Source organism: Marmota monax, unplaced genomic scaffold (genome assembly GCF_021218885.2).
Source record: "Marmota monax isolate L192 unplaced genomic scaffold, Marmota_monax_Labrador192_F-V1.1 WCK01_AAM20220418_F8-fsc00034, whole genome shotgun sequence".
Lineage (NCBI taxonomy): Eukaryota > Metazoa > Chordata > Mammalia > Rodentia > Sciuridae > Marmota > Marmota monax.
The window spans coordinates 7,256,025-7,281,014 of record NW_026693934.1 but is presented as its reverse complement, the minus strand read 5'-3'; the positions used below and the strand labels follow the sequence as shown (position 1 = coordinate 7,281,014).

At 41.1% G+C, this 24,990-nt stretch overlaps 1 long non-coding RNA gene across 3 annotated transcripts; it reads left to right on the top strand.

Annotated features, from left to right (window-relative positions):
- Positions 1–12,043: 12,043 nt before the first annotated feature.
- Positions 12,044–24,443, top strand: LOC124106118 (uncharacterized). 3 transcript variants are annotated; one of them, XR_009228560.1, is made up of 3 exons: positions 12,044–12,180; positions 18,397–18,577; positions 23,049–24,443. It is a non-coding gene; the product is annotated as an uncharacterized LOC124106118 (long non-coding RNA). The 3 variants fall into 3 exon arrangements; XR_009228561.1 differs by adding an exon at positions 13,058–13,121 and having other exon boundaries at positions 18,397–24,443; XR_006856000.2 differs by having other exon boundaries at positions 18,397–24,443.
- Positions 24,444–24,990: the final 547 nt, after the last annotated feature.

Genomic DNA, 24,990 nt, shown 5'->3' with positions numbered 1-24,990 from the left:
TACTTAAAAAGTCATCTGACAATACATACTCAAATGGGTTTCCTTTTAGCAGGTGCTGGTGGCTGCCTGGAGACAATATTGCTTTATCATCTAGATTTCCCTGTCATTCCCTCCCATGAAAAGCTCAGGGAATTTCCTGAGATCTGTGTGAGCTGGGGATGGTTCTGTGTTGGAGCAGTTTATTTTTAAATAGAGGAAAGGAAAACGGTTCACTGTCATTTAAAAATACCACAGGGGCATGTCTCCGGTTTTCTTCATTTCCCCCTCCCCCACAACTCATTTAAAGGTGTTTAATCCTTTGTGGCACCCACTGGGCTATGTTTATTTGGGTTATTTTTGCTTACCACTGTCCCTGGCCCCTCTTACCTTTGAAAGCCAAGGTGGGGCCGCTCTGCTCTCTGAATAGGCATCAAAGGTCCTATGTCCTCCCTGTTGTTTCTTTATGGTTTGGGAGTCAGCTAACATGTGGATAGTTTATGACTTGCTTGGGGCGGGCAGAGAAGAAAGAACAACTTCCACGGAGACACTTTAGGAACAACTCTGAACCACTTGGATTAATCCTTTCCATGAGCTGGTCTCTATTTGTGTGTCCAACTGATAGAAAATGGGAGGGTATCCCAGCTCCATTGTCAAGTGTCTCCCTAACCTGATTTAGAATGAACCTTCTCTAGACTGAACAGGTTCCCCTCCAACCCCGGGTAAAATTTCACTTCAGCATTAAGGTTCTGGCAGCTGGTTACTTTTTTGAAGGGATTTTTTTCCTATTCCTTTCACCCATGTGTTGTTCTGAGGTTTTTGTCACAATTTGACAATTCGCCAGACTAAAAAAAGAGCCACCCACCGCCTTCCACCAAAACCTTCCCCAATTTCTCTCACACACGTGTGCACACATGTACGCCCACACACTTACATTTATTGCTGCCCCAGATATCCAAGTTCTCTAGTGCTTCTGAAAAAAAAAAGTTCTTTTTCAATGCTGAGGATGGAACCCGCTCTAGAGCCTCTTACAAGCAAGTGCTCTACCCCCTAGTTCATGCTTCTGAGTTTGTGGAGACCCTAGCATCTCCTGATTTTTCTCTTCTTTGTCATTTGCCTTCCCCATTTCCTAACCTCCATTCTAGAAAAGGAAAAGCTCACTAAGACACCATCACACACATTCCTACCTAGGCTTCTGTCTTTGAGTTCAGGGGTTGAGTGTCCCAGGACTGGCCTAGAAAATGAGAGAGGCTCCCTGGTGCCTGGTCGGCAAAGATCCCCTTCGTCCTTTTATGCTATCTGTAAAAATTTAACTGATGCTCTTTTGCAACAGGTCCCAGGAGTTGTCTTTTGCTTCTTTTTTGAAAGTACAAATATACAGAAGATATTTCTGCTCTCCATTCCCCGACAGTCAAGAGAGTTTTGCTAACTTTACTTACTTATTCTAGTTTGTATTGTGAAAACAATAGACTGCTTTCCAAATATTAAAAAGTACATCATGCCAGATGCAGTGGTGCATGCCTGTAATCCCAGCTACTCAGGAGGCTGAGGCAGGATTCCAAATTCAAGGTCAATGAGAAACTTGGTGATGCGCTATCTCAGAAAGGGGTAGAGGTAAAGATTAGTGGTAAAGCACCCTGGGTTCAATACTTAGTACCTTGGAAAAAATGTACATCATTAAGTATATATTTTTTTCAAGCTATACATCTCATTTTCTTCTTGAAAAATTTGTTCACGTCCACCTCGAATCAGAGAAAACCACATAGAATACTCTGATCTCAAGACCTGTTATCGGCAGTCTCTAGGCCCCATGCCATTGTGTCCCTCTGTGAATGGAATATGCCCACCTTAAATGAATTCTGTAGAAGAGGGAGCTAAAGATGGGGGAGTGGATTCATCCAGAAATTGGTCCAAAGAGGCCAATACAAGTCTGAGTTTCTCCCCTACCCGTCTGCTGTCCCACTTTGTTCTAAGTGTAAACACCTCTTTCTCCTGAGAGCGAGGGAAGTGGGTTTTACTATGTAAGCCCTCCCTTCTCTCTGTTGCTGGGGTGGGGTGTGCTGGATAAAGAGCGTATATGCACGTATATGCACATGTCTGTATTTCTTCACTGGTCAGAGGTGATGGTATGGGTCCCATAATCTCTTAGGTCCTGGTTCATCTTCCAGAATTTCCACAGAAGCAGCTGCCAAAAACCAGGCATGCCTGTCTGTTGATGGTCATCCCCAATCTCCAAAGGAGAACCCTAGAAATTCTCTCAGTGGATGCTATTCTGGTTCTTCCCTCAGAAGACATGATTCTGGAGGTGAAGTTGCTGAAGGACTAAAAGCAAATTCTACCCAGAGAACCCTATGGGCAAAGACTTGGAAGTATAAAGCAGTGGCTTGTGTTCTTCAAACTGGGGTCGATGGGTTTCCCTGAGTGTGACTTAGGTAATGGAGATATGAGTGAGGGCCAAGGGAGATGACAGCACACAACCAGAAGTTTATCACATTCTGAAGTGCAAGGCCACTCTTTGGTAATCCTATTAACTATTTATCTTACCAAGATTGATTTGAGGACCAGCCAGGGTAATCCATATGGCTACTTGGTAAAGTGGAATGATTGTTCAGTTAAAGTTAATTATTATTAGAGATAAGATGCTTTAATTAAATCTAGATAAGTATAAAATGAGGTGAGCTTCTACCCATTATGACTTCATAAATCAGAGACCATTCTTTGGCCTGAAAACCTCAGCCCTGCTGTGAAAGGTGGGGGAGATAATAAGATGATTGTCTGCCACTGAATAAAATCAGGGTTGCTGTTAAGTTCTCTGATGGTGCAAGCAAGTTTCCTTGGTCCTCCCTTGCAAATCCCTTGCAAATTTAGTACACATACTCTCATGCTGCCCAGGTCAGACCTATAGTATTTTATTTTCCCCATTTATCTTCACAACCTGCCTTCTTCTTCAGTGGCTTCTCTTCCTGTGCTAACTAGCCCCTTCTGATTTTCTCCTCTTACTTCTGAAACCTCTTCATTAGATCCCTCCTCTTTTCCTCCCCTTTCTTTCTGCCTTTTCTTTTTTGCTCCCTTCCTCCCTTCCTTTTATCTTTCCGTTCTTCCTTCTCCCCTTTCTTTCCACAAAGTATTTTGAGTCCCAATGATGTTCAGCACTCCCTTAGGTACTGGGAAATATACTGTATGAATAACATACGATATTCAGTATCAAGACACTTAAGTCTAGCATGGGACATAAATATAAGAACAAAAGTAACTGTGACTTGAGCCAGAGCAGGATGGGCAATTTACACATAAGGTCCAGGAGAGAAAAAAAGAGGCCTTCCTTTCACAAAGAAAATACATGTGAAGAATGGATAGGATTTTGACTTGGAAAGAATTCAACAGGAAGGAAGAAAGCATGAATAGAAAGTTGCAGTCATGAACAGGGATCAGCTGGTTGTCTGGAATACAGGCTGGGATTCTGTCTGGTAACGTATATGGAGGCCAGAACAGAGATGGAATTATAAACAAGGCTAGGTCTGCATATTGTTCTATCAAGGCATAGGAAAAGTGTGAAGATTTTGATTTGGAGAATAATCTGAGCAGAATTACAGGCTTTAATTTGGTCTGTAAGTGGGGTGGTGAATGGATTGGAAGGAGAAAGCTGAAGTGGATAGACCAGATAGAAAAATATCTGGGTAACTAGTGTGGAAGGTTATAAAGGTCTGGTTAGCTGCATAGTGGTGGGAGTTAGAAGGAGGCTAATGGGTAGAAGAAACCTTAGGGAATCAGCATCTGGTGACTCATTGATGTGGGACTGAGGAAGAAAGAGGAAGCCAGGGGGTCTCTAACTGCAGTTGATGAATAATGAATGCAGATCAAGGGAGACTATTTTGGAGGGGAGTTGATGTTGTTCAGAGAAAGTTTGAAGGCTTATATTTTTTATTTTTCAGACTTTGGGTTTCTCAAGCAATGCCTGCCTCTGACTTGTGGGCTTTTGTGTAGTACAATGACATCCGGTTACTGATGTCATCAAGGTGACTTCACCTCCTTTGCACATCTTTAGAAGATAACCATCAGAGGAGGTAAACTTGGCAGATGAAAAAATAATGTAGATTTCTAGATCCTTCCTTATATTTGTAATGTTCTACCTGGGTAAGACCAGTTGATTCTGTAGGATAGGACGACATGTTAGATTAAAGCAAATCAGTGTGTGACTATGCAATATTAGAGCCGAGGACTGTGCCAAAGAGCTCCAGGAGAAAAGGCAGAATAGAAAAAGCAGATGTCCTAGGAGCTTAGGTATGAGTTTAGATCAATATCTGTGATGTCATAACAGTTCAGATACACTTGTCTGTAACTTTTATGGTTAGAGGTGACTTTTACAGAAAACAAGAAGTTGATGGCGTCTGCCCTCCTCAGACAGAGTCAGAATGACCATGGTCAAGACCCAGTGTTTCAGATGAGAAAGAGTCATTACAAACCAGTGGACCTGGGAAAAGATTTACAGAAGAGATGGAATCTGAGCTGAGCTTCCCAGGAAGCCCACACTATCGTCACGGCACTCGCCTCCCAGGTGAGCGTGTTGTTGGGATGTCATACCCAAGATACTTGAAGTTGGTCCTTCCAGGGCTCCCCACCTGCAGGCATAATTTCAGTGAAACATTGAAAATAACTTGTTCTACATTTGTGCCTTTATTTATAAATTGTGCCAGAGTCATTCTAAAGGAAAACAGCCATTTTTGTCTCCCAGACCTTTATTCCATTATAATAGTTTCTTTGCTGAGTGTTTTGGTCTAGTTTGGCTTGTTCATTGTTGGTTCATGCTGTGTGGTTCCAGGATGGCCACAGATACAATTTGCAATGGGAAGAGTTTGTTTTCAGATCCATTTTCTCTTTCCATCTTGGCTTCAGATCACATTTCTGGCTCTTTGGTTACTCACTGGCAGCTCATCTCAAACACTGCTGTTTTCACAGTTGGAGTTTTTAGGTGACATTTGCTGTGCATGAACAAGTGAGGGCAGGCTACTGACCTTTGGCCTTGACAGGGTGGTGCAGGCTAGTTCCCAGTCTGAGGTTCCCAATCTGGACCCCTATGGAGGGTGTTGTATAGGGTTCAAATATTCCCAAGTCCCAAATCTTTCTAAAGGTTGAATAAATAATGTCTGGTAACATTTCAAATACATGTGGATACCACTGTGATTTTAAAAAGTACTAAATTTATCTGGAAGTGTTTGAATTCATAGGAGTTTTTTTTTTGTGTGTGTGTGTAAGAATATTATTTGTTAACAGACACGTTACCAGCATGACCAGCTTTCGTGTGGTGGTTCATGAAACTTTGTGGTTGTTAAAAGTGATATTCATGTTTAGTAGAGGAAAGGTAGTTATGGAGGGAGTGTAGTTTTAGTCTGGTACCTGGAGCCTATTCCTACTTTGACTGCCAGAGATATGAGTTTGGGAGATGACCAATGTGGAATGGGATAGAAGAAATATTTCTCTGTATTCCAATCACTGCTCAACTTGTAGTTAGGGAGCTACAAACCAAGAACCAATCAAATAAGTGGATTGCTATTTGAGAGGTAGCTTTTGGGTCATCTAAACCTCTTACTGGGTAAGAATCCCTTATGGAACCTTCCAGAAGGATGAACATGAGCTGGGCCTTAGCCCCTGCACAACAAGGAGCTTAATGCTAGATAAAATTCAGATTCCTGGACCCCATCATTGCGTTTCTGATTTGGCATGGCTGGGGTAGGGTCATGAACATTTGTATTTTAAGAACACGCTCTGGATGATTCTGATGTCAGCTAGAGGTGAAGATGTCTGTTATGAAAAACAAAAATAATTCATTAGGATGGTTTTTGTTTGTGAAGTGCTCACTGGTGCATGAACAGATCATGGTGAGGCTCCTGCCAGCATTATATTTACACCCCTTTTCTCATTTCTCACACTAACTTGGTAGGTAGGTCCCTATTTCGAATGAATTAGGGCTCAGGGAAGTGAAACCAATGCGGTGGCTGGGGAGTGACAGTTGGAACCCCAATGTACAAATGAAACCAGGGAACAGTGGGTGTGTCGCCTCTTGAGGAAGAACAGACAGTTATGACCTCAAACCCACAATTGGGATTTCAAGCACAAAATTGGCGCCAACGAGTGACAGGAGACTGATGCTGCAGGAGCCAGAACAGGGTGGTGCTGAAAAAGTGCTTCTGACACACCCAATTCCTCTGTCCATTATAAGAGGCCTGGGCTCACTAGCTCAGAGGCTTTGGACAGGTTACCTACTCCATGTAATAGGGCATCTGCTAAGAGATAATAGTGGTACCTGCTATTTGCCACCAGGGTAGTCATCATCATCAACATTAGTGACACAGTTGTCCTGCACCCTTTCTGATCTGGGGATGCCACTCTCTGAAGATGACAGAAGCCCCGTGTTGAGGATGTGGGGGAAGGAGGAGGACAAGGGCATCAGGTGCTCATCTTGTTTTTTTAGGTAAGGACCAGGGAAGTCAGTGACTTGATGCTCCCTACTGTACCCTGCAGCATGTGTGTGCCTTATGGGGGTCCCCCAGAGATAGCCACCCACTATTTACAGCTGCTCCAGTATGGGGGTGGGAAAGGGCTGCTTACAATTTGACAACCAAGCCCCTCCCCCATAAATGTCCTTCCGGATTCCTAAGGAATGCCCATCTGATTAGGAGAGACTGTTCTTTTAGTTACAGGGATCTCAATGGTCACTGGCTTTGGGGCTGTTTGAGGCTCCCCTTAGAAATTCAAATCCAGATAGGTGACAAGAAAAGGATGGTTCCAAAACAGACACATAGACTGATGGTACAGAATAGAAGACACAGAGACAAATCCACATAAATTCAGTTATCTCATACTAGGCAAAGGTGCCAAAAACATACATTGGAGAAAAGACAGCCTCTTCAGCAAATGGTGCTGAAAACGGGAAATCCGTATGTAGCAAAATGAAATTAAACCCCTATCTCTCACCCTGCACAAAGTGGATCAAGGACTTAGGCACTAGAATAGAGACCCTGCACCTATTAGAAGAAAAAATAGGCCCAAATCTATATCATGTTAGCTTAGGAACTGATTTCCTTAACAAGACTCCTAAAGCCCAAGAAGTAAAATCAAGAATCAGTAAAGAGAATGGAATCAAACTAAAAAGCTTCTTCACAGCAAAGGAAGCAATCAAGAATATGAAGAGAGAGCCTACAGAATGGGAGAAAATCTTTGCCATCTCTACCTCAGATAGAGCATTAATCTCTAGGATACATAAAGAACTCAAAAAACTTAACACCAGACCAAACCAACTAAACAAACAAAAAACAAAAAAACCCAAATTATTCAATCAATAAATGGGGAAAAGAACTGAACAGGAACTTCACAGAAAAAAAAAATACAAATGGTCAACAAATATATGAGAAAATGTTCAACTTCTCTAGCAATTAGAGAAATGCAAATTAAAACTACACTGAGATTTCACCTCACTCCAGTCAGAATGGCAACTATCAAGAGGATAAATAACAATAAATGGTGGTGAGGATGTGGGGAAAAGGGTACACTCATGCATTGCTGGTGGGACTGCAAATTGGTGCAAACATTATGGAAAGCAGTGTGGAGATTCCTCAGAAAACTTGGAATGGAACCACCCCATTTGACCCAGTCATCTGACTCCCAGTTTATACACAAAGCATACCACAGTGACACAGCCATATCAACGTTTATAGCAGCTCAATTCACAATAGCTAAACTATGGAGCCAATCTAGGTGCCCTTTAATAGATGAACAGATAAAGAAAATGTGGTATATATACACAATGGAAAGTTACTCAGCCATAAAAAAGAATGAAATTATAGCATTTGCTGGGAAAATAAATGGAAAGGGAGTATATCATGCTAATTGAAATAATCCAATACCCCCAAACCAAAGGCTGAATGTTTTGTCTGATATGAAAATGCTAATTCACAATAAGGGGGTGGGTAGGGAAGAATAGAAATACTTGGAATTAGACAAAGGGGAATGAATGGAAGGGAGGGGGAATGGGAATAGGAAAGATAGTAGAATGAATAGGACATTACTATCCTATGCACTTACATGATTACACTGCCAATGTAACTCTACATTGTGTACAACCAGAAGAATGAGAAGTTATACTCCATATATGTATAATATGTCAAAATATGTTCCACTATCATGTATAACTAATAAGAACAAATAAATTTTTTAAAAAGGATGGTCCCAAAGAAGGGATGGCTTCCATAGTGAGGCCAGTCCAACAGACTAGCAGAGTGGGCCCTTGCTGCGCTCTGCAATGGAAGCTCAGCCCATAGACCTGGTCTATAACCTTGTAACCTTGAGGTAATCTTTCCTGGAGAGCAGCAGAACTATCGGGGTCTTATATAGAAATGAGTCATAGTTTTCTTCCTCGTCTGCCCAAGGTTGGAGTGGAATGTGTCAGCAACAGTTTAAGGCTGCCATGCTCATCTGTCTTCCATTCTCTCATTTTCTGGGCATCCTCTTTAGTTAGCTTCTTGCTAAGGATGGTTTGGAGGAATTGACACTAAATGTCTGCTGTGTTTCATACAGGGGCATGGCTGCCTAGAAGGGGGCCTTTTCTACCCAGGGTATAGGGGGTGGGGCATGTTTTATAAGCCAGTCCCAATTGTTCCTCATGACTCCTTGTTCCTTCTTTGTACCCACTGTCAGACCAATCATTCTGCTCCTTGTTATAATTACCTTGTGGGTGAGCCATAAGGTAGCCTTCTCTGCTGTTGACAATTATAATTCTTTGTGGAACTCTTTTTTGTTTTGTTTTGTTAAATGCAGACCAGGTGCCCCTGAGTGAAAGATGGAGATGAAGCTCATTTGCTTGGGACAGACACCAGATAAGAGTCAGAGCGAACAGCTCCCCAAAGAGAAGTCTCGCCAAAGAGAAGTGGTTTCTTGGTCATGTTCTCACCACATTAAAGGATCACCCTGCCACTCGGCTGAAATGAGTCAGTGGTCTTTTCAGAATTCCCTTTACAAGAGTGTTTCAGAGAAATCTGTGCTGGAGTTTGCGAACCTTTTTTTATTTTTATTTTTTCCTAGGCTGCAGCTGACTATTTTGCATTTTCCTGAGGTGAAACTCAGCTAGTCTTTTCAGGTGCTGAGAAAGAGATTCAATGCTTCCAAATTGGGGGTGAGGGCAGTAGCCACTAGGAACCCTGAAAGCTCTCTTTCCCACTGTAGGAAACTGTTTCCCCAAATTAGATTCTAAAATCGAACTGAGTGACTTCTAGAATTTGATTTTCCCTTAATCCTTTTCTTTTTAAATCATCTCCCTTCAAATTGCTGCCATCCTGTTAGCTTTCCTGACCTCCCAGTCTGGGCCTTCCAGCCTGGGCTCTTTTTCCTTAAAGGGGATCCTTGTCTGTGGGAGTCTCCTCACTGACCAGTCTCCTCACCCACCAGCAGAGATTGCAGTGGTTTTCTGTGATGTGTGTGGGTATTATCCAACCATTTCTAGACCACTTTCTAGACAGAGATCTTTCCTATCTTAGACACCATCTCCAATCGCAGGTCCTGGTTAGAGTTTCCTGATGGACATTCAGCTTCTTCCTTCTGCAGATGTTTACAGAGCACTATGTTCCAGGCACTAGGCATGGGGAAACAGCAATGGGAACCTGTCATCATGGAGTACCCAGACGATTGCACACTTACACAAAACCTAAATCAAACCCAAAGGGCTTCCCAAAAGAAGTGATCTCAAAATTAAGAACAGTGGAGTTAGCCAGGTGAGGGAGTAAGGAGAGAGAGCCTTTGACTTTTCATTGCATTCACACTGTTCAGCATCTTGCATTCTGCTGTGTATTTGCTTGTGTTGTTTCTATGCCAGATGTGTTGTTTATTGCCTTTGAGGTAATGGAACTCCTTTAGAACTTTCCCACTTATCTTTGTCAGGGTTTAGCAGAGCACAGAGTACTTTGCCAGGAAGAAAAGTAGCATTTACAAAGGGCCAGCTCTGGGGCCATCACTTTGTGTGAAGTTACTGTGTTACTGAAAGGAACTGGAGGTAGCCAGGCTAGGGCAATGGACACAGCCTGGAAATGAGGATGGTAATTATGTTCTTGTCTCTGAATCTTCTTGTGAGTTAGGGCATACTTCCTGTGATTTGCTCATCTATGCCTTGATTTAGTCATCTGGGGAGTGAAGGGATTCCACTCCAGTGTCTTCCAGTTCTGCTCTCCCCTTTTTCATGTTGCCTCTTAGAGCCATCTGAGTGTCATTGAACGGTGGGAAGACAACTACAGAAGGTGGCTCAGGGGTTGAGTCAGGAAACCCAATGTGGAAATGAAACCACAACCCTGACTTATATAAGTGCTGGCCAGTTGGAGGCCAAGGGAAGAAGGCTCCCAGAGAAATGACCCTCATGTGAGCCCCAGCACCTCTGTCTCTTTGTGCCCACTATCAGGCACGCTTGGTGCAAAGTGCCCGCTTTGCACCCCAGGTTTTGTTCTGAGGGCCCTGGAGCTTCCACCTTGCAGCATTGACACCTGTGGTCTTGTAACCTAGGCTACAGAAATAGCAAGTGGGTACGCAGAGGGCAAGTTGATGAGACAGACAGCACTGGGTACAGCCACTCACAGTGGAGCTCAGTGCTGAAAACACTTGAGTTGAGGACATCGTGTACTAATTCAAGGTTGCCCCCCTTTTTTTGTCTCTCAAACTTTTCAAAACAGGAAGAAAGTTTTTTCTTCAACTGTAGGCACCAGTAATAACCTAGGTCCTTCTAGAGAGATCTATTTGGAAGCCATCCAAGAAAGCTACCTTCACTAAGGGGATGCTAATCACTTTTTTTTGGTCTCTTTCTTCTTGTTTTTTTTTTTTTAAACTCTGGGCTTCTGGTAGCAGTTTGGAAGGTTGGCACAAGGCCATCTAAAAACCACAGAGGGGTGTTAGGTAATCATGTTCTCATTAAAATGCTGTTGTGTGGTTTAATTTTCAACGGTTTCTTTGCAGCTTGGAAACACACTATATTTTTTGAGGCAAGGAGAAATGGCTCTGTTATACAGGCAAAAAGGCAGGAAAAGGGGCTGCTTATAAATTACTTCCTTATATGTTTCCAGAAAAAAATACCAGCCACTTTCATTCCAGGGAAGGTAACTGAGCCTAAGGTTGGTTGGTACTTCTGAGCTTCCTGGAGATTGATGATGTTTAATTGACTCTGGGGACAAATGCTTCAAACATATTTGAAGACTCTGGAGAGACTGAAAGTATCAAATGGGGGCTGGGAGTGTAGCTCAGTGGTAGAGCACTAGCCCAGGTAACATGCATGAGGCCCTGGGTTCTGTCCCCAGCATTGTCAAAAAAAAAAAAAAAAAGTATCAATAGTATGACCATTCCTCAACTTGAACATTAAAGTAAGCATTTTTATAAGTAGTTAGGAAGTGCCAAGCATTAGACTAGGCCTCAAAGACAGAGAGATGGAACAGAGAGATGGAACAGAGAGATGAAGGTCTTAGTCCACAAGGAAATCATAATGGGGGGGGGGGTTATGTGGGGGATGGCAGATGCATAACAGCAACATGAACTATAGGATCATCTAGCCATATATATTTTTTTTCATCTTCATCCTCATGGAATTTCCACATAGGCCTTTTGAATTTTATTAGTAAAGACAGAAAACTAAATCCCAGGGTTACCATTTTATTTGGGGAAAAAAGGTGGGTGGGGAATAGTAGAGCATCCAAGAGTTCTCATTTCCACAAAAGGGAGGACTTTTTGGCTTTAAGGTAACCAGATTTTGATTTCAAGGGTAAGATTGGTTGTGTTCTGTCAATGGTGGGTGTCCTCGACCCCTCCCTGGCCACCCCCACCTTGATGATGGTGGGGAGTTCCAACAGTCTTCTAGGAGCTGCCCTTATTTCCCCTAGCTCCTGTTTTCTTTGTCTCCAGCCTTCCTGACTGACCTATTCCCACCTGGCTCAGCTCTCACTCTGTTACTTTGACCTTGGTCTTTAACTTGGCCACTCCTGCTCTGCTGTTTGTACATTCCCAAATCTTGGCTTTCTTCCTAGTTCTTCTACTCTGACTTTCAGCAACTCTGATGCCATACAGAAGCTGGGCTTCCCTAGTCCTATTTTGTCAGGGTTATGGACAGAAGAACACCCAAGGATGCAGCCCCCGGTGCAATGAAGATGGCCCTGGGTACACAGAATGGATCAAATTCAGCCCCAGGTAAATTGGACAGACCAATTTGGCCCCAGGACCAATTTGAACATTTCAAGTCAGATGAGCATTTCAAATTAGACTAATTCTGGTAACAAGTGGAAATTCTACCTGTTCCAGTAATGAACAGAAAAGGCACCCATATTTTGTTTTTTTTCCCCCCTCTAACTTTCCTCCTACTTATCTTCATTCTTTGGGCTATTCCTCCTTTTCTCTCTTTTGTTGGCAGTGTTATTATATGCATATTATAGAGAAATTTTCAATATTTACTTTTGGCCGTTGTTTTGAAGGACTTGGGATTTTCAGGTTTTCACAAAGCATATACAATTGTTTAACATTGTTAGATATGTGTGGAGGCTTTTTTATTTTATTTAAAATTCTTGAAATGGTAAACATTTTTGAGGCCAATCAAATTAGCTGACACTTTAGTGGAGGTATTTTATATACCCCCAAAGCTGAGTGTAGAGTAAACTGATTTGATTTACTGTCAGGTTCTTAAAATGTTGACATTAAAGCAGGTAAAAATCAGTGTGGTTTTCTTCATGGGGGGTTTCACTTTGACTTTCAGCATCGAATCTGAGGGTTTGGTGAACCCAGAAATGCAAAGTGAAACTTGGGAGTGCGGGTGCATATCAAGCCAAACAGACTTCTATGAATGAAGCTGAGTTCCAGTTAAGCTTCTTATCAGCTCACACATTTGTTAGCTGTCACCCTCCCCACTTCAGCAAATGTATGGTCCCCTGTCTTTAGGAACTTGATTTAAAATAAGATACATTGCTGACCACCAAATAGAATGGCCTTTCTAACCCTTCTCAAAGTCCATGCTCACCTGGACTACTTTATTTAAGCCATAGATATCATCTTTTTTTTTTTTTTCTTTTTTAAGGTGCTGTATTTTTAAGACCTTACTGTCCTCTGTCTTCTGGAAGATTGGAGGAAGAGGAGGAAAGGTGAACCTGGCAGAATACTTACCTACTTATCTTTGTGTGGGTAAAGGCACATGATAAAGAGACCTTGCTCCTCTCCATTGACTGTAGCAGCTCTGGAAAGCAACGTAAAGGCTGGGGAGTGTGAAGGAAGGGAGGCCCTAGCACCACAAAAATGTGTTCTTCAATCTTGACATATTTGATAAGCTGGGTTTAAGTAAATCAATAAAGTACAGTAGTTCCACTTTTGTAGTTTTGCTTCCCAAGTTTTCAGTTATCCTCAGCCTACCACAATCCAAAAATATTCAGTGGAAAATTCTAGAAATAAATGATTTGAAAGTTTTAAATTGTGGGCCATTCTGAGTAGTGTGATGAAATCTCACACCATGCCATTCTGCCTGCCCAGAGCATGAATTGTTCTCTGTCTGGTGTATCCAGGTATCCAGGTTGTATACATTATCTACCTGTTAGCCACTTAGTAGTCATCTCAGTTATCAGATTGACTGTATTGTATTTCAGTGCTTGAAATTTAAGTAACCTGTACTTTATTAATAGTGGTTTCCAAACAAAAGAGTAGAAATGCTGGTAATTCTGATATATCAAAGAGGAGCTGTAAAGTGCTTCCTTTACAAGGGGATAGTTCTCCACTTAGGGGAATAAAAAGTCTTATACTGAGGTTGCTAAAATTTGAAGTAAGAATGAATCTTCTGTCTGTGAAACTATGAAGGAAAAAGAAATCTGTGCTAGTTTGGCTGTTGGACCTCAAAATGGCAAAGTTATAGCCACAGGGCATAATAAGTGCTTCAGGTGGAAGAGGCTTTAAATTCATGGTGAAAGACATGAACAGAAAATATGCTCTGATTGACAGCAATGTGTTGTGTGTCAGAAAGCATTGAGCCTATATGAAGTGTTCAGCAAGGGATCCTCTGAAATGGGTGCCTTTTAATGCAAGCCTTGTAATGCAAAAAGCAATGGTTACACAGATTCAGGAATAGGTGTGGATTGAAAAATAAGAAAATGACTGGAGAAACTGTATCTGCCATTGAAGAAGCTGTTGCCGTATTTCCAACAGAGCTGAAGAAGTTGATTAAAGAGAGGGGACACTGTTCAGAACAAGTCTTCAATTGTCTTAAAAGTGGGCTCTTCTGGAAGAAGATGCCTAATAGAACTTACTTTCATAAAAGTATAAAGGAGACATTGGGGCACAAAACATGAAAGGACAGATTAACTCTGGTACCATGTGGCAACATGGCAGGGCACATGATAAAGCCAGGCACAGTGTACAGAACAAAGACCACATATATTCTCAAAAATAAAAACAAAAATTTTATTTTGAGAGAGATCACATTTACAAAAAAAAAATGCATTACGGTGTATTGTTATAATTATTCAATTTTATTAGTTGTTAATTTCTTACTGTGCCTAATTTATAAAGTAAATGTTATCCTATGTATGTACATATAGGAGAAAACATGGACATATAGGTCTTGATACTATCTAGGGTTTCAGGCATCTGCAATCTCCATGAATAAAGGAGTACTAAGGCAGTGTTATAGAAATCCACCCAATGTTTTGCTACTTAGTGCACATTTAACACATTGAATGCTTCCTCACTCAGGCTCCAGAATTTTTGCATACAAGTGGAAAATGTATAGAGGAATCTTTCATTTTCATAATACTTTAAACAGATTCAGTGTTCAAGGCGTAATTTTTGTTGTTTGCCTGTGCAATGAATGTGCCCCTTAGATCCTTAAATTCTTTGAGTCTGGGTACTCGATTCTGAAAGCAGCTCTTTACCAACACTTCATCCTCAACTGCTTGCTTACAGTTGTTAAAGTTTAGCTATGGAGGGATCAAAATCAGAGATTCAATGGCAAGGTGTTATTGTCTTGGCTCCAAGAGAGAGTTTATACGTACTGGGAATGTTAGACATGATTGACAGAGATGTGTGTGTGAGACTCAAGCTCCTTGCTCTGTTTTGCCATCACAAAGAACCCTTTCCCTTTGAAATCTAAGAAGGTCCCCGTCTCTTAGCTTGTGGAGGGAATTAGGCAGCAAATGACCATGAACATTTTTTTTAATCGGTTAAAGCTTTAATTGATACAGCGTTCATGAAGCATTTAGGAATTTCAGAAAGCTTTTACTTACTTTCCAAATGCAGCCACCTGTAGAGTGACATTCATCCGCAAAGGTGCATGATTTTCTTTAAACTCTCTGATCTTAACTTGGTTACTATTTAAACTTATTTAAATAGACTATAAATTCATTTTAAATATAATTAGATGAAATTAGGCGAAAACTGACCAAATGATCAAAGGCTTTCTTTTTCTTTCTCTTTTCCTGGCAACAATTCAGAACAGAATCTTGCACAGAGGTTAGTGATTCCGTGGAACAAAGACTTTGTATTTGACTTGCAGAAATGGTTGAGCAAATATTCAGGCTGAAAGCTCTCTTAATGGCCTGGGGTGGGGGAGTCTACAATCGGGAAGGCCCAGGTGGATCTGAGCTGGGATGAGTGCTTTCTTGGCAGGGAGCCCATTCTCATGATGAAAGCTGGGAAAATTTGCTTGGGCAGAGTAATCCAATGATACCAAAGGATTAGGCAGGCTTACATTTAGCAAACTGTAAACCATGACTCTGTATGGTGGACCTCTTCCCCAGTCAGGCAGCTGCTTTGCTCAGAGAATAGAGCAACTACAATTAAATAAGAGGAGAAACTAAAGAGAGAGGGTGAGAGGAAGGAAGTGCAGGGTGTTTCAAAATGATATTACACCCAGACAAACCAATTTGCCAGCCCTCAGTGCTAACAGAAGACTTGCCCATATCACCCCATAGACAAGTGGACACTTCTATCACCTTGAAAGGGCAGACTCCAAGTTCACTTTCTACCCCTTTGTCCTATTGGTCCTGTCACTTAATTATTTTACCTCTGATTACTTAGCTATTAGTGACACTAATTAAAATCTGTCTTGCCCTTAGATGTATGAAGCTGTTTATAAAATGCTTCGAAGGCAAATTGTTCCAAGATCTATTAATTCTGGTAAGAGCCGTGTCAGCTTCAGTTACATGCTCATAAATGTAAACCCAACCTGGTTGGTCAATAATCTCCAGGGATGGTCAAAATTGCTCAGGTGGCTTTATAGAAAATGTGTATGGGGGGACAAGAAAATGTGTATGGGGGGACAAGAAAATGTGTATGGGGGGACATGAAAAGATTGTTGGAAAGGCCCAACTAAAGATAGATAATAAATGGAACTCTACTGGGCAGGAGGAGGGCAGGAAAAAGAAGCTATTATTGAGCAGCAGGTATGTACTGTATTATACAAAGGAGTGATTTAGGTTGGGTTAGTGAGGTATTTGGGAGGAGGCTATTAAATATGAAAGCTGCATAAGGCTTAATAGGATTGACTAAACAAGGTTCCAGCCATGCCTGCTTCAGGTCCCCTTTCTTGCTTTTTCTGGCTATCCTAATGCTATTATCTGGGAGGACTGAGCAAATGAAGATGAAAGTTGGCTCTTCCAGTTTCCAGTTTGTTGGGCTCATGGGCCTTCACCTTAGGACTCTTTCTTCAGAATGTCATTTTACATAATACATATTGAATATGCAGACCATATTTAATTTGCCAAATAGATTAAAAAACTAACTCACTCACTAGTAAACCTGGTTTTCTCAGATGATGCATGAATAGGTACATTTCCGATGGCTATGGTTGGCTGGATAAGTAAAGGTTTCATTCATTCACTTGTGCAATAAACATTGAGCAAGGAAGTGCCATGTGCTTGATATTGTTCTAGGTGATGGGGATACAGGGCGCGGAGACAAGGTCTCTGTATTCAGTGACCTTACATTTTAGTGGAGGGACAGCTTGCAAAAACAGTAAATATTTTCTATAAATAAAACACTAAATATTTTTTTTTCATTTGAAAAAGCATATCCTATATGGAAACCCCAACATATGATAGAAGTAAAAAAATATTCACAGCAGTTGATGTATTGAGAAGTGTGTGTGTGTGCGCATGTGCATATGGGGGTATGTATGGTGTCAGAGCCATCTCTACCAATTTAGGCAAATTATAACAAATTGATTACAAAATGGTGCTTGTCACAAGACAGAAATAAAGCACAATGTTAAAAATCAAGTGATAATTATCTCATTGCGATGAGATGGATGCTGCCGCTGACAATCTCATTAAAGCATCTATAATCTGTTTGAATCATCCCCTTGAGTCATTGATCATGGCATGAACGAGGTCAATTTCTTTATTTTTGCTTTGTTTCTTTTCATCTTTTCTTATTGCTTTGATTTCCTCTGTTTATTAAATTACAAAATAATATCTCACAATTATAAAGCTGTAGGGAAAGGCCCATGCGTTTTTGTTCTGGATAGCTCAGTCACATACAGATCCAGAAACCATGGCAAGGGCTCTCTCTGGAGACTGTCAGACACTCTGTGGATGAGCTTATCACACTCAGACGAGGGACAGTTGGATGCTGCACATCAGGAGATAACTGCAAATGGATTTCTAGTCTATTCTTGAGTTCCATTTGGCTCTGAAAGTATTTATTTATGTTTTATTGCAGCATTTAGGCATGTTTTTAGATATATAAAATAATACGTAATAGGTTTGTTTCTAACAAGAAAGGTAAGTCATTACATTCTGGTAATAAATAAAAAAATATTTTTTGGCATTTTTAAGCTGTTTATAACATGGCTCAGTCTTAAAAGAAATCCCTTTATCTTATTTTTCATGTGGCCATGCAGGTTCAGAATGTTCGAGCTGCATATATTGATGAGATAATGCTCTTATAGGAAGCCACTTGAAATCATAGAAATGGCCATGAAGAAATTACTTTTTATCTCATCTCTCATTTCAAAACCTCCTTCCTCATAAAAGTCAAAATATGTCACTATCAGTGATTGCAATGTCATCCTGTTCCCAGTTTTCACCATTTCCTTTGTGGTGGTGGGTGCTGTGGTATTCACTACCCATCCGCCTCTGGAAATGAAGAAAGGATTCACCCCCTTCTCCATGTTCCTGGAATTGCTCTTGAAAACTGAGCTCAGCTTTCCTCCCTTTGTGGGGATGCCTTGGCTGTGGAAAACTACCTCACCCAAGCTCACTCCTCCTCCCAGGGCTGATTGATCCAGGTAGAGAGGCCCAGTCCCTTCATCCAAACTCAGGACATCTCTGAAGAGACATCCCAGCTTCAGAACTCCCCACATGGTTGGCTTAAGCCTAAATCACAGCTCGAATTCTCTCTCTGATCAATCCTGCTTCCTTTTTTTCCTTTCCACAGGTGTTGATTTAATAGAAAGTCCTGAAAAACATCCTGCACATTAATATGTATCTCAAGTCTGCATCCTGGGGAACCCAACCTGTGATAGCCGTCATCATAAAAGAGGAGAAAATCACTGGAATGGGATTTTTGGATCTAGATTTTGAGCTGTTTGGTGGTAATGAGGATCCCATCACTGGTGGTAGGTGGAATATAGATAGTTGCTCGCTCAATGTGGCAGCACAATTATTAAGACTTTTACCAATCATGAATGGGGATGGTACACATATGGGAGATAGATCCTACAGTGTATTAAACTTTTGAGAAACACAGTAGAAATGGTAACTTTAAAGACAACAGATTTTGGTCACTATAACTAAACTCCATTCTCATAAAAGATACAGAAAAGTTAATCATGATGACTTGGCAATTAAAACCTAAGTGTGAAATTCAGAGGGCAGCATATGAAGAGGTTTTCATCTCCTTCCGTGGAAGAGAAAGCTGCAAGGATCAGGCTGAAGATTTAATTCTAAAAATAGATGAGCACCAAAGAAGACCAAACTAACAAAGGCTGGTCGGATATTGTAAAGTTAAGATCTTGGTTAGAAAAGAGTGGGATGCTGAGAATTGGGAAGGGGACTTCTGGGTTGTTGCATCCAAGAATCTTCTGTCCTGAAATCACTGGGACCCTCTGAACCTGTAGAAGTAGCCCACATCTCCCTGGAAGGCTTGACATTCCCTTCTTACCTGAAGATGATGCAGAGTCTTCTCCATGTTAGACAACACCTGCCTCTTTCCCATAGAATCTACTCTCCCCTCCTTTTTTGTCCACGAGGTCAATGACTAGGGCTAAGACACAACATAAGCTGAGGACATGCTGGGCCTGCCTGGGGAGGGAAGGAGTCATGCTCTGAAGGAACTGTAGGATAAGTCAACTTGTAGGACCCAGGGAAGGACTGGATTGTGGAGAATGCAGAAACAAGGAGAACAGATTATTCATTCAGTTAAAGAGAGCTTATTGATATGTGAGCCCTCTCCTGGGACACAGGATTTTAATGTTCTTGGAGGACCCCCCAGAAAATGGTATAAACATGCTGCTAGGATGGCCCCCTAGAAAAATGGAAAAAATGGTCATTCACACCAATTGGAGCAAAAATGACCGAATTTCTGTAGCAGATGGTGATAAAAGGAGTAGTGCAAAAAGCTCAGCAAAGTGGGCACATGAGAGTGTATGTGCTATGTAAGGGTGACAAGGGTCACAGGATGACTGTTTTGCAGAAGGATCAGGAGGCTGGGCACAGTGGTGCATGACTCAGGAGGTTGAGGCAGTAGAATCATGAGTCCAAAGCTAAACTTAGCGAGGAATTTAGCGAGGCCTTAAGCAACTTAGTGGAACCCTGTCTCTAAATAAAATATTAAAAAGGGACTGGGGATGTGGCTCAGTTGTTAAGTGCCCTTAGATTCAATCCCTGATACAAAAAAAAAAAAAAAAATTCAGGAGGGCACACCAATAACCACAGTAACAAGAAATATGGTTCTGAAGAAGCAGTGGTGCCTCTCTTCCCCTAAGACTGACAGTTGGAGATGCTGTTACAGAACTCTGTTCAGAGAAAACAATGAGGATCATAGGAACCCTAAGCAGTAGCCCCAACTGCAACTTCTTTATTGAGCAGATTATCATGTCCTTCGTTATATGATGCAAAATCACTGATCTTACTAATGCTTTCTTTTCCAACCTTATTGGAAAGGATAAAAAATGACTTGCACTAACTTGAAAAGGACAATAGTATTCCCTTATAGTTTTCCCTCAGGGCTGCATTATCTCTTCTCCTCTCTGTCTTAAGATAGTCTGAGCTATCTAGACATTCAAAGAGTACCACCTTACTTCACTAGTCTACGACAAGATTGGATCAGATTGGATAAAGATAAAAAACAAAAGCACACACAAAAAAAACAAAAACCAGATCTGTGGATACTTTAGTGAGACACATTCCAGAGGGTGGGAGATAAACCCTACAAAGAACCTACCACACCAGTAACATATTTTGGGGGTCCTGTTCTGAGGTCTGCCAGGATATTCCCTTAAAAGTAAAGGACAAATTATTGCATCACATATCTCCTCCTTCCCTCCCTCCTTTCCTTCCTTCCTTCCTTCCTTCCTTCCTTCCTTCCTTCCTTTCATCATGTATCTTGACCACAAAGTAGGAAGCACAATCTACAACTCTTGGTAAGGTACCCTGGTTCTTCTATGCTCTGTACTTGGGAATATTGCTCTAGATCATGTAGTGGGTAATGTGGAAGGATGTCAATTTTCACTGATATTCAGAGCAGGAAAGAGCCCTGGAGCAGATATAGGTTTGAGTTACATGACCAGATAGATACCATTTTATTGGAAGTATCAATGGTAGAAAAAGATGCTTTGTGAGCTTATGATAAACCCAATAGAAGAATTACAGTATAGACTCTTAGATTTCTGGAGCATGATAATACCATCTACAGTTAGAATTATATAAGTTTCAAAATTATCTTGTGGGTTGTAGTGGAGGCTTCGTGCTTAATCACGGCACACTAAATGACCATGGAAGCAGAACTGCCAACAATGGGCTAAATTCTGCCAGAATCTTAGGGTTGGGAAGGCTAATAACAGTCCCTAATGAGATGAGCATGAGTTAAACCAGGCACACAACTAAGCTACAGAGACAGAGTCTAGCACCCCATGTCATCTATCATGACTACGGTAGCACCCTTTCCTCAGCTTATTTCTGTGACTGCAAAAGAATCCTTTAAGACCAGTTGATGAAGAAGGACAAACTCTGAGATTTGTCCACATATGGCTTGCCTTGGTATGCATTTTAAGATAAGAATCATGGTAGTTGTTATGGTTTGGATATGTTAACTGAAAAGCTCATGTGTTGGAAACATCCAATGTTTAGAGGTGAAAAGATTAGATCACGAGAGCTGTAACATCATCAGTAGATTTACAATTTAATGGATTAATAATTTGAATGACCTACTGGATAGTAATGATAGGCATGTGGGGTATGGCTGGAGGAAGGAAGTCACCGGGGGCATGCCCTTGGGAATATTTTTTTTCTTGGCTCCAATTCTATCTGCTTTCTGGCTTCCATGAGCTAAAAGCTTTCTTCTACTTTATACTTCCGCCATGATGTTTTGCCTTACTCAGTCCCAAAGCAATGGAGTCACCCAACCATGGACTGAACCTCTGAAACTGTGAGCCCAAAATGAACTTTTAATCCACTAAGTTGTTCTTGTAAGGTATTTTGGTCATAGTGACGAAAGTCTAACTAATACAGAAATTGTACTGTATATAGACTTTCTCAGGGTGGCCTCAATAGAAGCAGAGCAGGAAAAACGCTCTCAATGAGTAGAGCTTTAAGTGGTACAACTTTGGGAGGAAGGAAGAGCAGCTCAGAGACTAGAATATATATGCCCTCAGGATCAGTGGTGAATGGTTTGGTTGACTGTTTATGGTCCTGGGAGGAGAAAGATTGGAATATCAGAAACTAGAAGATCCGGGTAGATGCCTGTGAATGGGTATGTGGGAGAAGGAAAGAAGGGAGAAGATTTTTTTTTTTTTTAATGTTAAAGCCCACCAGACAGCATCCACCATAGAAGAGGCACTAAGCAAACAGGTAGACAAAGGGACTTGACCGGTTTTTATCAGGGAACCTCTGTCATCAGCTGCCCAGATAGGCATGAATAAAGCAGCCTGGATGGCAGGGATGGAGACTGTGCATGGGAAAGCCTGGAAAGTTGTTCTTCTTGTTCCCAGAACTCTAGAATTTATGTTTGAGCAAATCTGGTTCCCGAAGTGGAACATGAACACTTACTTCTTCCAGGGACAAAGAGTCCTATTGAACTATGACTACTACTTGCATGCTTCAGTACTTTTGCTAAGGGATCAGCAGGAAGAAGAGGAGTCACATCTTGGCAGGGGTAATTATCCTGATTATTAGGATGAAGTAAGCCTGCCGTCACACAATGAGAGTATCTAGGTGATCCACAGGATACCTCTTTGAATCCTCTTGCCCAATTCTGGCCCCAAAAGAGCATGGTGACAAGGTACTCAGACCCCTCAAGTATGAGGAAATGGGTCTTGCCAACAGGTAAGCCAGTGAGACCAACTGATGTGGTAGCTGAAGGTGAGGGGAATCTAAGATGAGTTACAGAGATAAAATGATGACTATCAGTTGCATCCTGGAGACATCTACAGTGGATAAGGACTACAGTTTATCTCACTAACTTTCCTCTCAAGCGTTCTCTAGGAATCCTGCAAAAGCTTCTCCCAGAGTTTAAACAAAGAGGTGGATCTGAGCAGTGCAAGAGATGAAATGCGTTGGATGTACTTCCCAGATACTCCTTTAGAGCTGAAGGACAAAATTCCTCTTGCTGGGAAAGCTCTTGGGAAGGTGGCTCTCAATCATCAGCCCATTCATGGAATTGTCTTGACTGAGGAAACTTCTTGCTAAAGGTGCAATATTTCCAATGACTGACCAGTGACGGGGTTTAAGGATCTGGTCCCCTCATCTCCATTCAAGTCAACTCTGAATCCCCTAGATTCATAGCACCCTAGGGGGTTGGCTGAGGACTTTGTTAGGATGTATGATCGCTCACTATCTCCCAATCTTGCTTCCTTTCTCTTCCTTCAACAGGTGTTGATCCTAAACCCTTGCCCTAGGAAAAATCCTGTATGCTAATCTGTATCTCAGAAATAACTTCCATGGGAATACCATCAAAATGGAATCAAGATTGAAAGGTGTGGTGCTGACAGCCACCTGATCTCTGAGGGAAGCTGTGGATAGACTGCTGTTCAGACACGTCCTCCTCAATTCACTGGGAATGCCCTCCTTAGTGCACACTCTGCAAACTGATGCCAAAGTATTTTTTACTTTATAGCATGACTCATAAAATACGTGTTGATCAAATGACAATCATTTTCACTTGGAGTGTGGGTTTTCAGTGATAAACAATTAGTAAACTATATCTAAGTGAAAAAGAGAAGGTAGACGTGTGGCACATGCCTGTAATCTCAGCTACTCAAGAAGCTGAGGAAGGAGGATCACACGTTTGAGACAATTTAGTAGGAGACCCTGTCTCAAATAAAATAGGGTGGGGGGAATGTAGCTCAGAGCATTGCCTACCATGTGGTTCAATCCCTAGTAAAACACACACACACACACACACACAGATTCTCATAGTGATGATGGTTGCATAACACTGTAAAGAGAACTAATGCTACTCAATTGTATGCTTAAAAATGGTTTCAATGGAAAAATTATGTTATTTATTTTTTACCACAATTTAAAAAAATCAATATGATGTAAAAAACAAAACAAAACAATATATCATAACAAAATCATTGACTTATACACTTTATGTGGATGAATTGTATGCTATGTAAGTTATATTTCAATAAGGTCATATATTTATTTATTGTTTTGGTACTAGAAATTGAACCCAGGGGCACTTAACCACTGAGCTACATCTCCATCCCTTTTTATTTTTATTTTGAGACAGGTTTTTACTAAGTTATTGAGGGCCTTGCGAAGTTGCTGAGGCTGGCTTTGAACTTGTGATCCTCCTGCCTCAGACTCCCAGGGTGCTGGGATTACAGGTATGTGCCACCATGCCAGGCTAATAAGGCAATTAAAAAAAAAAGAGAGACTCTTGAAGTGGAAAATCAACACTTCTCTTTCATATACGTGCCTCACCAGAGCTGAATTTTTCCATATATAAAATAAAATATCTATACAGGAACAATACTACCTTTCTCCCACGTTGTGTACCACAGATACTATGTAACACCTACAAATGTCCTTTGATAAAGAAATTGTGCTCTTACTTCCACTTTCTCTTCAAATACATTATTTGTCATTACCTTTGTAGCTGGTTTCACAAACTTCTTGGTAATAGTGTGGCCTATACTTATTTTATGATGCTTCTGTAGTGTTGGTTTCTCTATTACCTTTAGCAACAAAATTCATCAATTTTGTGTTAGAAAACACTTGTGATGTTTGCACTTGTTCTGGAAAAACTTTATTGTCCTATCAGCGAAGTCATTGTGCTTTGTTGGAAAATGGCACTGAAGCTTTCATGACTTCCTAGTGTTATTGGAAAACATTTTTATAACAGATGCCACCCTGGAGGTCTAGGGGCAAACACATTACCAGTCCAATACAAAACAGTTTTTAGATGCTTCTGGTCATATTTCCTAAGCTCAACTTATAGACTTTAATTTATGTGAGCTTGTTTAAGATCACAGTTATATTCTTACTTCTCCTAGCATATACTACTTCACTTCTCTTCATTTGTCCTTAAATCTGCTTTCTCTTTACAGTTATCATGGCATGGGGTACCTGAATTCTGATATTTACATCACTATTTTTATCATCTTTTGAACCACTGATGCATTTTCATAAATTAGGGACAGTTATAAAATTGATATATAAAAATACAAATCCAATAAGTAAAACATGACCTATATAAGCTGAGATAAAATCTACACCCTGTCCCTGGCTTAGATAAAAAGACACTAGGTGGCTGGGTAACCTTGGGTGCCCAAGAATCTCATTTTGACCAACACTATTCTCTTTT